Source organism: Anomalospiza imberbis, chromosome 7, assembly GCF_031753505.1.
Source record: "Anomalospiza imberbis isolate Cuckoo-Finch-1a 21T00152 chromosome 7, ASM3175350v1, whole genome shotgun sequence".
Lineage (NCBI taxonomy): Eukaryota > Metazoa > Chordata > Aves > Passeriformes > Viduidae > Anomalospiza > Anomalospiza imberbis.
In genome coordinates this window covers 12,965,773-12,977,440 of record NC_089687.1, presented here as the reverse complement: position 1 = coordinate 12,977,440, position 11,668 = coordinate 12,965,773, and the positions used below count along the sequence as shown (strand labels likewise).

General features: G+C 36.8%; 1 long non-coding RNA gene across 1 annotated transcript; it reads left to right on the top strand.

Annotated features, from left to right (window-relative positions):
- Positions 1-207: 207 nt before the first annotated feature.
- Positions 208-11,317, top strand: LOC137477596 (uncharacterized). Its single transcript, XR_011001079.1, has 2 exons — positions 208-384; positions 11,106-11,317. It is a non-coding gene; the product is annotated as an uncharacterized lncRNA (long non-coding RNA).
- Positions 11,318-11,668: the final 351 nt, after the last annotated feature.

Sequence of the window (11,668 nt, the reverse complement as noted above, 5' to 3'; positions counted from 1 at the left end):
CACTGGCCATCTTGTTCACTGAACTACCCTCAGCTATTGTGTAAAGACATTTATCCCTGAAATATAAAAGTGGCACAAAATGTTGCAATGAAAGAGTAAAAGGACAAGCCACAGGGAGGCAAGGGGAAAAGAATACAAGTTAGGTCAATAATGTCATTAAGAGCAATCATTAAAAGAAAGAAGATGGTTAACTGCTGTTTCAGATTCTGTGCTGTTCTTAAAACAATGTGCTGTTATTTTCTTCTTTCCTCTAACCTGGTATATTACTTCTTTGTTTGTTTAATGACACCAGACATGTACTTAAGAAAATTGCACACCAAGGATCTGATTTATTGCCTAAGATTCTATTTGCATGAAAAACAACACCAAAGCAGTATTTGACAGGTACGTATCAATTCAACTCCTAAGGGGTGCATTTTGAGTCAATTGTGCAAGGAATTAGGCATGCAGTTACCTACAACATTTATTTAAATCTGTGAGAATTTAGTACTCCTCAAGAAGTAAAATTACAAGCAGACTGTCTGGATTCAAGTGCATTGCAAGTACAGCTTTGCCGTCTTGACCTACACAAAACTCTGCCATTTTATTCTACAATATCTCAAAAATATTTCAGTTAAACTTCATTTTATCTTGATTCTGACATTTCCAAGCCACTAACAAAAATGATTCCAAGTTGCCTAGGGCTAGTCCAACCAGTATGAGTTCATTATTGGAAGAATGATACCCTCCTGTTCCTCTCCACATCCTCTTCAAAGTAAATCCAGAAGTCTAGTAAAAAATTTTGCAGAAGAGAAACTTGCTTATTACAAAGGCAAAGACATAAAACTCAGGGGATTTCCCATTTTACTGACAGTGAAACTTTTTTTCTGTGTTAGCATAATGGATACAAATGCATTTCATTCGAAATCAGTTACCAGGGCAAGCTAATTGATTTTAAACTGTTGGCAGAAATAGGAAAAAATATTGATAAAAAAAGAGAAATAATTATTTAATGCTTACAGTCACAGCTGACTGGGAATTTTCCAGCAAAACAAAAGTTGCAATAAAATATAAATTTGTCATTACCATCTGCTCCTCAAAGTCCTAATACTTTATGAATATTGATACACTAAGTCTTAAAATGCCCATGTAATGTAGAAAACTATTTATTAGCCTGTTTTATAGATGCACAGCTTTCTGTGGGCCATTTGCATAGACATTAATTTAATGCTGTGGGAGCACCTCTGGGTCAGACTTTCAGGTGGCCAATTCCCACATATTATCTGTGGCATTTAGGCTTTTAAATTGCTTTGTACAGGAGAAACAGCAGCTTTGTGGGTCCAGCTTTTAAAATAATCTTCAAACATTGGTTGACAGAGACATGCTGATATACATGATATAGCTAGAGAACAAAAAATAAGTCTCAGTGGTGCCAGCTGAGATGGAGGAATCTGACCTTATGTATTTTAATAAGTGAGGAAACTAGCTCTTTCTTCATTAGAGAAATGGCTGAGGAATGAATGAAGCATGTATTCATACAGAGAACACCAGCATGAAAGATTATGAAGTAATGCACTGAGGATAATTCACAAGGAATGTATGCAAATAGAGCATCATATGAAGGCAGGAGGTCGAGGCTCTAATACCAAACCCAGCCCTCCAAATATAAAGGACAATATGGTTAAGTTACTTAAACTTCTAGTACCATTTCTTCCTCTCTCCTGTTGTCTGCCAGTTCTATCTAGACACTAAGCTTCTTAAAGCATGGACTGTGTTTTTTGTGCTCACACAATGCACAGAACAATAATGACACCATGCTCAGCTGGAACTTTTAGACAGCATCATAATAGAACTAATTAATGGTAATGAGATCTATGGAGTATTTCAGATGCTGCTTTTTAAAGATATCTGTGCTGGGTCAGAGCTGTGAGACTTCTCATATACACAGTGAATCAAATCCCATTCTGGCAGCTGAACAAAGAAGGTTTCCATGGCTAGTGGGTAAGGAGTATGGTTTCTTCAGCATCAAAGCACATTGGGAAAATCCTTGCAGGAACAATAACTAGACAAATATACTACTTGTAGGAGGACTATATTGGTGATGGTTTTGTTCTTTTTTTCTTTTGTACAGTATTCAGCTATATAATAAGAGGGAATCATATTAGTAAAAATTCTTGTGATATTATTAGCAATAATTCTTCTGATAATGTTAGCATGGTAATGGCATTGTCTACTTCTTTGGTTTGGTTTAGCTTGGGACGCCCATAATTTTGTTGTCTGATTTCATGAAAGGGGAAATAAGCCAACCTGATTTCCAGGGAAAGGTATTATTTAGTCTGATTTACTTAGTCACCCTCAGCATCCACTCCTAGCATGTCTGTTCATACATGCCCTTTCTAGTTCTTCAGTGCAGTTATGCATAGAGTAGTCTGAGTTGGAGGGGACCCATCAGGATCATCAAGTCCAACTCCCAGACCTATGCAGGACACCCCAAGAGTCACACCGTGTGCCTGAGAGCTGTGTCCAAATGCTTCTTGAATTCAGACAGGCTTGGTGCTGTGACCACTTCACTGAGGAACCTGTCCCAGTGCCCAGCCACCCTCTGGAGGAAATACCTTTACCTGCTGTCCTACCTAAACCTTCCCTGACCCTGCTTCCTGTCATTGCCTCGAGTCCTGGCACTGGTCACAGGAGCAAAAAGATCAGTCCCTGTCCCTCTGCTTCCCTTCATGAGGATGTTGAAGACTGAGGTCTCCCCTCAGTCCTTTCTTCCAGGCTGAAAAGAAAAAGTGACCTCAGTAACTCATCAAACAGCTTCTCCTCAAGGCCCTTCACCATCCCTATGATGTAGAACTATGTAGAGCTAAACTTGGCTAATTTTCTGGAAAGTTCTTCCTAGGCTAAGGAGGCTGAATCTTTCAAATGTTGGAATTTATTTGTCATAAACTTGTCTGCTGTTCCAGGTGGCTGCATTATAACCGTGGTAATACAGGGAACAATCACAGATAACAGGGAAGAGGAAGCTGCATAGAGGAAAAGGAATTAGCATAGTTTGAGTGACAACACACTACTCTTTCACATTTTTTCTATCTCAAGGAAGGTGGGCAGAGGTTTTCTGTTTGGTTTGGATGAATCCCAGCGATGCTGACTGTGGAAACAGCGACAAAAGGTTCCTTGTTGACATTGTTCTGCTGTTTGGGTTTTGTTTGTTTGTTTTTAGCAAGAAACTTCAGCAAAACTGATACACAGCCACCTACCAACCTCCCTGCCCAACTCCTGTGCATGTGCTAGCACACTGCCAAAACAGCAAATGCAGCACACACTAAACATGGCATATTTTTGCATTAAGTAAAGAAGTCATAAATGAGCTTGGTTCCCACTTGGGCTGACTTTTTTTAATGAGGACTTCATGCAGAGAAAGATGACTAGTTGAGCACATTTTTCTCAACTCAGTTTCACCCATGAGGTTATATGCTTTATTTATTTTTAAATTAATGATTAGGGAGGAATCTGCAGATTTGGGGTGTTTTATGTCAGTGGAAAAAAAACGTTCCCAATTTTTTTTACCACCAAGAGGGTTTTTTTTTGCTTTCTATGAGCAGATATTAATCTATGTTACATTTAGAATAAGAATTTCACAGACTTTAATCTCTTTTATCTTTTTCTCATTCTTGTTTTATGATCGCTATGTTTGGAAGTGGCAAATTATTTTCTTTTCTTTCTGAAATGGAATATTGTTCTTCTTCTTGTCAGTTCCTCTTGATCAGCCTTCAGTGTTCCCACAACAGAGATGCAGGGGTAACCTTTTCTGAGTTCTGGCAGAGTTCTGGTCTCTGTCTCATTATCCATGAGTTACAGTTATCATATCAGAATTTCTTCTGAACTAGTATTACAGGACTTTTTTTTCATTTAGGAAAGGAAAGGGTATTTTTTTCTGATAAGACTACAATAAAAAAGTTATCCTTTATTCTGTCTAACTTCTATAGTTCTTAAAGAAGACCCAGGTTCTCAGAAGTGATGCCCAGTAATAGAAAATTGTGAGCGATATTTTTAAAATTAATTTTTTCAGAACTTCTGATCTTGCCAGAAGGCAGTATGGTGCCACTTATATTACTGTCATTCAGGTGACAAACAGGCTCAAAATAATAAAATGTGTAAAATCATTCTTTGTACATCTCACCATGTTCTTCCTTTCCATAGCCTGCAGGTATGTTGTACTATTCAGCTTTGAGTCTCAAGTTTGTCACTATTGCGTTGGAAAACAGTATGTGTTTCCATCAGTTTGGGAAGAGAGAAGAATAATAAATCACCCCAGTCTTATTAAGAAAAAATAAAAAATTCGGTAATGGGATACCATTATTTTGTGAGAGAATTTTATGAACACTTGATTGTGCACAGAAACCAGTTTTGTATGAAACAGCATATACTTAGGAAAAACATTTTCATTAGAACAACCAATGCAGTTTTGGAGAAGACAAGCTTATAAAAAGTCTGCTTTGAACAATATAACCTCTGTTGAGGTTAAAGATCAGAACTCATGAAATTTGTTTGTTTTCCCTTCCAGTCACAAAGAATAGATTTATTTCATTCTCTTTTCTTTAATTGTTACATGACTCCATTGTTCACATAAATATTTTGTAGGGCACAAACACTCAGGAATTAAGCTGTAAAAATCATACAGGATATGGTCTTACTGCTAGCATTTCTTATGAAAATCACATCACTTAAAGAGCTCTATGGGAAAAAAAAAAAATAAAAGCATCAGTAATATCTTTTTGCTGGATTAATGACAAACTGACTGATGTGCTCTACCCACTTTGTGCCATTTCAATGACATTGAATAGCTTTAAGTATGGTTTTAATGGCATTATTGAAATGCTGTTGAACAACCAGTATGCACCAGCAAATCCATCCTTTCGGGTATAATTGATTGTATAGGCTCATTTCATGTTTCTTATACCCAAATGACATTAACACATACTTTTGTTTAAATGTAAGATGAACATTGCTCTCAGCTCTGTAGCTGTTATGCAGAAAAAGCTGTTTCCACTTTTCTGTTCAAGTGAGAACTACAGGAACAGACAAGAAGGAATCATAAATCACAAATAAATGCATGTTTATGCAATTCAGAATTCTGCAGATCCTCTCTGGCCACTACCTCGCAAGAAAGCAACAAAATAATCCAGTATTGTAGAGGAATGATAGGTAGACATTCCTCCATGAGATACATGACCATGATCCATGATCCAAATCTCTGTACAAATTGCCCCAAGTTACCACAAAGTAAACTAGGACATGAATTTACCTCATTTTTTTAAAGCCCACAACGCAGCCAAACTCATTCTGAAATCTCCTCCATAGAACTGACAGAGAAGTTATATAAATTGAGCACATTGCTTTCACACTAATGATCCCAGGTTTACAATGAGTTGATATAAAATATAAACAACATATTTTACAACCACTAGTTAGTGCAACATGTGCACAATTAGCAACCTTTATGAATACCCTTTCATGCATTTATTAAAGAGTCCATAAAAATGCCGAGTCCAATATATTTAGTATTTTTTCTCCTCTGCAATAAAGCACCTTAGTATGAGTAGGAAAAGAATGACAAGCTGAAGTGCTTTGCATCCCAATCCATCATTTAAATTATGCAGGAATTACTGGAAATGAATTTTTTGTACTTTAACAGAGCTCATGTGTTTCTTAAGCTATAACAACACAATGGATTTGGTGATCACTTCAGAATAATCATGACACTGCAGCTCCTTCTGGAGCTCTAAAAGACCATTCAGATATTTTTCTCTACTTTAAGCAGCTTTCAAAGCCCAAATTCTCTCTGCCAGTAGAAGTGCTTAACTGCATATGAAACTGAGAGGTGTTCCTCCATTGCTCATCAACTCCTGCATCCGGCTCATCTGAAACATCAGCACCAAACACAGTCTTGAAGGGAAAGACACACTTTTCAGTAAGAAGGTAATTTAAAAAAATTTTAAAAAGCCATAAACCTCAGAACTTTTTATTATTTTCCTGTTGGGTAACTGAGGTTGATCTTATGATCATTATACACCATTCTGCTCTCTATGGGTATAATAATCAAAAAGTGATTGCATCTCATCTTCATACCTCAGAAGATTTGCTCTATATTTGTCATGCTATCTATATGCAGAAGAGAGAATCCTGAAGTCTTCCTAAATAAATGATACATTTTCTGTTTATCCATCAAAAACCTGGGAGAGAATTCACCTTCCAAGTTACCATCAAAATGTTTAATTGATTTATTTGCATATTTTGCGTGCGTTACTGGAAAATTGTGAAGTTATCTGTAATTATAGTTATGAAATTCTATTATCAGGTTATAAGGAGTGTCTTGATAATTACAGAACTATCACAAGCTGCAGATTTTGAAATCTGGTTAGTATTGATCAGTGATCAGCATTTTGCTAGTTGTAATTATCAAAGTTATTCTTCTGAGGGTTATATGCAAAACTATAAACACATGTCAATAATATTTGTCGCTGTAAGACTTCACAACTAAAAATAAAATTTACTTAAGTACTGATTTTCTAAAACCTTCCTGAAATCTAAGAAAATTTGTATATAAATTCTTAGTTTAAAAATTGTACCTATCTGTGTCATGGGTACTTGCAAAAGTCCTCGGCCTTTAGAGATGTTAAAATCCAGATGAGAACTTTCAAACTTTTGGCTTATATATTTTTTAGTCATAAGACTTATGCTTTGGGTTCCTGAAAAATCATTTCACTGCTTTTTATGTCCATGTTTTTAGCTTTTCTTGATGAAGAATATGTAATTTCAGTGGTTTGGTGATTATTTTTTCTCAGAAAATATTGGGTGTGGCCTTCAGGCACTCTTATTGGCAGTGATTCCATCATCTGCCCAGTTTTCTTGAAAGAGAGCTGATAACGTTTCACTGGAACAACCCCTGGCAAACCCCTCAATCATAAGGCTCAGGATAGGCAGCTATGTCCTTTATGCATGGCTGCCATAAAATGAGATTGAACAGGGGTCTGTTGGGGGTTCAGAACATCTTGTGATAGTTTTAACAGTAGCTGGCCTCACTGTAACTCAGCACTCAATGTCCCCACTCTGAGGACACAGCACTGCTGTTCTCCTCATCACTCAGCTGAAATGAAAACCAACTTCTGACCACTTGGACTCATGAAGATTCAACGTATTTTTTCCATTTTTTTTTTTTTCCATTTAAAAGTATTGCCAAATTTGCATATGCCTGATATTATTAACACAGAACTACAAAACAGTCAGTACAGTTTCACAGTTATATAAAGGTACAGAATAGGCCTAAAATGGCTCTTAGAAGTTGTTCATTTCATATCCTTGCCTCAAGATAGCTATACTGCAACAAACAGAATTTTACCATGAGATAGATCAATGAGAAACCTTATTTGAAATTAGAAACTAGTAAGTTCTTGCCATATTGTATTCTGGCAATAGCTACCTGCATTATAATGAAGGGGAGAATTAGTCCATAAAACAGACAATGGACTTCAAGTGAGGTAAATCAACAAGCAGGCTGATCTCAAGCAAGCTCAGCACTAGGAACTGATTCATAATTTATAATTCAAAGTATGTAGGTCTTGGTAATCATCTAGATGGAAGGCACTATTTTAATATAAATCCCCCTGAATCTATTATCTATTATTTGGCAGATACTGAATTAAGTGCAAGCTGAAATGTGTGTTTGAAAAGAGAAAGGAAGATGAATGTTTGTCGGTAGAGGAAAGAAGATTGTTGGAAAGGCTAGGGTGAAGGAGAAATTGGATTTATTAAAATGAATACACAGTGACTATTGGTCAAGACCAGCTCTGCTATTCATAGAATTGTAGAATTGCTGGGGGAGAAAGGACCCTTAAAGGCCATTAAGTCCAACCCATCTGCAGTGAGCAGGGACATCTTCAACTAGGTCAGGCTGCTCAGAGATACATCTAACCTGACCTTGGGTGTTTCCAGTAATGTGGCATTCACCACTTCTCTGGGCAACTTGTTCCAGTGTTTCACCCTGTTAGTCACAATGAGTTTCCTCCTTCTATCTAGTCTGAGTCATCTTTAAGACCATTACCCTTTGTCCTCTGCAGCAGGCCCTACTAATGTGTCTGTCCCCATTTTTATAAGCCTCCTTTAAGCACTGAAGGGCCACAATAAGTCCAGGCTGAACAGCCCCAGCTCTCTCAGCCTTTCCTTTCAGAAGAGCTGTTCCATTCCTCGGTTCATTTTTGTGGTCCTCCTCTGGACTTGCTCCAACCACTCTATGTCTGTTCCATACTGAGAGCTCCAGAGTGGAGCACAATATTCCACAAGCAGTGGGGTGCAGACCTGGAATCTCAAGCTGCAGTCAGTACAAACTTCTTGATGCAGGGAAAAGTACTCTCTGCAGTGGCAGCACCTGAGCAAATTCAGCATAGAAGCCATAGGTTTCAGGCAGTCTCCGGGCTGCTTTAGCTTGCGTGGGAGCTGATGGACCAGAAAAATCCCGGTTTGCTGCCACCTTTGGTTTTTTTAGTGTCTGTACACAAAACAGTTGAATAGGAGCTACTGTGTGATATTCATCTAAGGAAACTTTTGATTCTTTTGTCAAATCTAGCATGAGGATGCTTTTGTCCTATATGTGCTTTATAGATGTTTGCCATATGGATCTAGAAGTAGCATTCAGGTATCTGGCCTAGAATGCCTGGTTATTTCAAAGAAATTCCATCCTGTGATCTAAAGGCTGTTGTACAGCTGTGTACAATCACTTAAGTGTCCTAAACTGGATAAATGTTGTTCGTTCGACTTTTAAATTAGAAATATGAAACACCATAGGACCTGGCAGACCAGAAAAGGTTCTGTAAAAGAGTTTTACATTACTAATTACAATTATGCAAAGTACTTCTGCAAAAGCTATAATTAAATGTCCTTACAGCTGAGTACTTTCCCTTTTTCATTTTTTTAATAAGCTTCATTTCAATACTGCCTGGGCCAATCCACTACCCTGACTGATGCCTACACTTCAGTGACATGCACTGCATGTCAAAAGCCTTTCACAACTGAAACGAGAACAAAGCATCTTTCAGGGTCTGCACTGTACTCTTCTTTGCAGTAAGAATTGGAAAGCTGGGCTCTGAACAATGTCTTTTAGAAAACTTCCTTTCTATTCTGATCCCATTTCACTGCTAGTGTTCTGGATTTGGTGAAGTGACCATTTCATGTGTTTCATTGATATGGCAACAAAGAAGCCTTCCTAGTTTAAAAGAATTCAGAGAAACTGAAGGAGATGGTTATGGAAAAGATAAAATTCTAAGTAGATATGACAAAATTAATTTCTCCTCCAAAAAGAAAAATAATCTTTTCAAATTTTTCTGAATTCTAAAATTCAGATTTCAAATTTTTCTGAATTCTTATTTTGTAGTGGTCTGATAGTCCATGTTAGAAGTGAAATAGCTGATTTCCTTGGTCCTTTTATAACCTGGGAATCTTTGCTTTGAAATCCTAAGATCGCAAAAAGAAAAGTGGAACTTAATATCTACTTCTTAAAAATGAGGAACCGAGGCACAAACAGAGCAGACTGAGCATTAATCTCCTGAGTCTGCTTACCCACAAATCTATCATTTTACTCAATAGCTGTGTGAAAAAAAGATCATAGATATTTATGCAAACAAATGTAAAGGAAAAGCTCCTTTTCAATTTTTAGTATTTTTTTGAGAAGTTTTAAGAGTGCCTAGCTCTTGAAGAGTGCTGTCACTGCTACCAATAACTCGCCTTCCTGGTAATTGCTGGTAAAGACAACAGTTCATTAAACAGTACTCAGAGGAGAACAAGGTAGGAGTACAGCTCTTTCCCACCAGTTCTTTGAGGGCTCTTATGTGTAATTTTTCTAGACTTGCTCAATTAGATGTTGTCTAAGATCCCCCTCAGTTTCAAATAGACTTCAAAATACCTTATCACCCTTATGCAATACAAACACAACTCTTCGTCTTTGCTCAAGTACAGACAACTTTTACCTTTTCTGTTCATTATTAGTACTATTATATTTTACAGCTGTTAAAAAACAGCAGTTTTGTGGACTTTCAATAATTCACTTCTCCAAAGAACAATTCCTTCAAGTTGTCTTAGACACTTAGGATGATGTGAATCTCTTCTTCTACTCCACTGAGTATAAAGTCAACTTAATTGGTTACTTGGTTTGGGGAGTTTTCTGAAGGCTGAAGTTAATCATTCACATCTAGTCACTCCACCTGCTGAGATCAGTGGTTCTAAAGCTTGAAGAATTACTTGTGCCATGTTAATCTGATTTCTTCTTCTTCTACCCAAATTACATGTACTGCAGGATGAAAACCTAAAGACCACTGCAACAATCTTTCTAAAAACAGCAAAAGCTAAGAAGAGCTTTCATAACAATCAAGGATGTGTACGGCTTCCACTGAAAATTTTGGGGAATTTTGACATTTTCTTTGTGTCTTGCTTTGTGGTTTTGGTTTGCTTTTGGCTTTTACTAGAAAGTGGTTTATATCCTCAGCTTCATAGGTGTTTTAAAAGTTGGAAATGACCATTCCTAAAAAAACTGTGAAATCTGGATTTTAAGATAAAGAATGTTCAAGATTTATAATTTTACACAAGCTTACTGCTGATGAACCAATCTCATGGTATTTTATTGCCTGACATATCCTCACAAGACTCAATATTGCTTACAGTAGACAAGCAACTATTTAGTAAGAAGAAAAGAAAATTACTTCAGTGGTACAATGCTGAGATGAAGATACAACAAGCCAACAAAACAGAAAGTTTGAGAAAAGCCTTCCTATTCAACTTTAGATGTTGATTTTTTCAAATAAGAGAAGAACTTGGAAATTAATTTGAAAATAAATGGGATCATAATAATAAGTTTATCTTTTTCAGCTTCCATGTCTCACTATAATGTGCAGTGCCTTCAACAGATAAGTAGGGTAGTATTTATCCTAAATGTAATTCAGGTTTATCATGAGAACAGATTGCTTTGCCTTATATCCTTTCCAGCCTGCTTCATGGTGGTGAAGATAAATCAACTCATAATATCAGTGCCAAAGGATTTTCCTTTCCTCTGTTTTATTGACAAATATTTTTTTTTACAGGACAGACCAACGTGTGAAATCAATCCACACACATGACTATCCCTCATGTAATGACAGAAGGATGAGAAACAGCCATTAATCTCTCCTTGTCACAGCCAAGGACTATGCAAACCGATTTTAGAAAGGAAAAAGAAATGCCAGCAGGTCTGGGGAAAGAAGGAAGTCAAATCTACCTCAAATTAAGAATAAAGCAGACAAAAGACTGGATGTTATCTCAGCTTCTGAGTTGTGTCTGAATTGTTGCAGTTAATTAGATTACTCCAATCCAGAATCCATAGCGATACATTTCTATGACAACGAGTTAGAATGTCCTATCTCAGTCAAATTCACTCCCTGCAGTGAAGTCAATTCCAATTTATAAGGGCAGTGCAAAATGTGTTACAGAAGTTTTCTTCTTGAGTATTTATTTTCTTCATCAAAGTCTCACTTCTTGTTCAATATTTACTTCGTATTTATGTAGTTTAGTAATGAACATAGCAGAGATGAATGTTCAACTCATAGAAAACAACTTTGTCAGGAATACTTAAAATTTTGGGAATGAGAAAATTTTTTTTTCTGGCTTT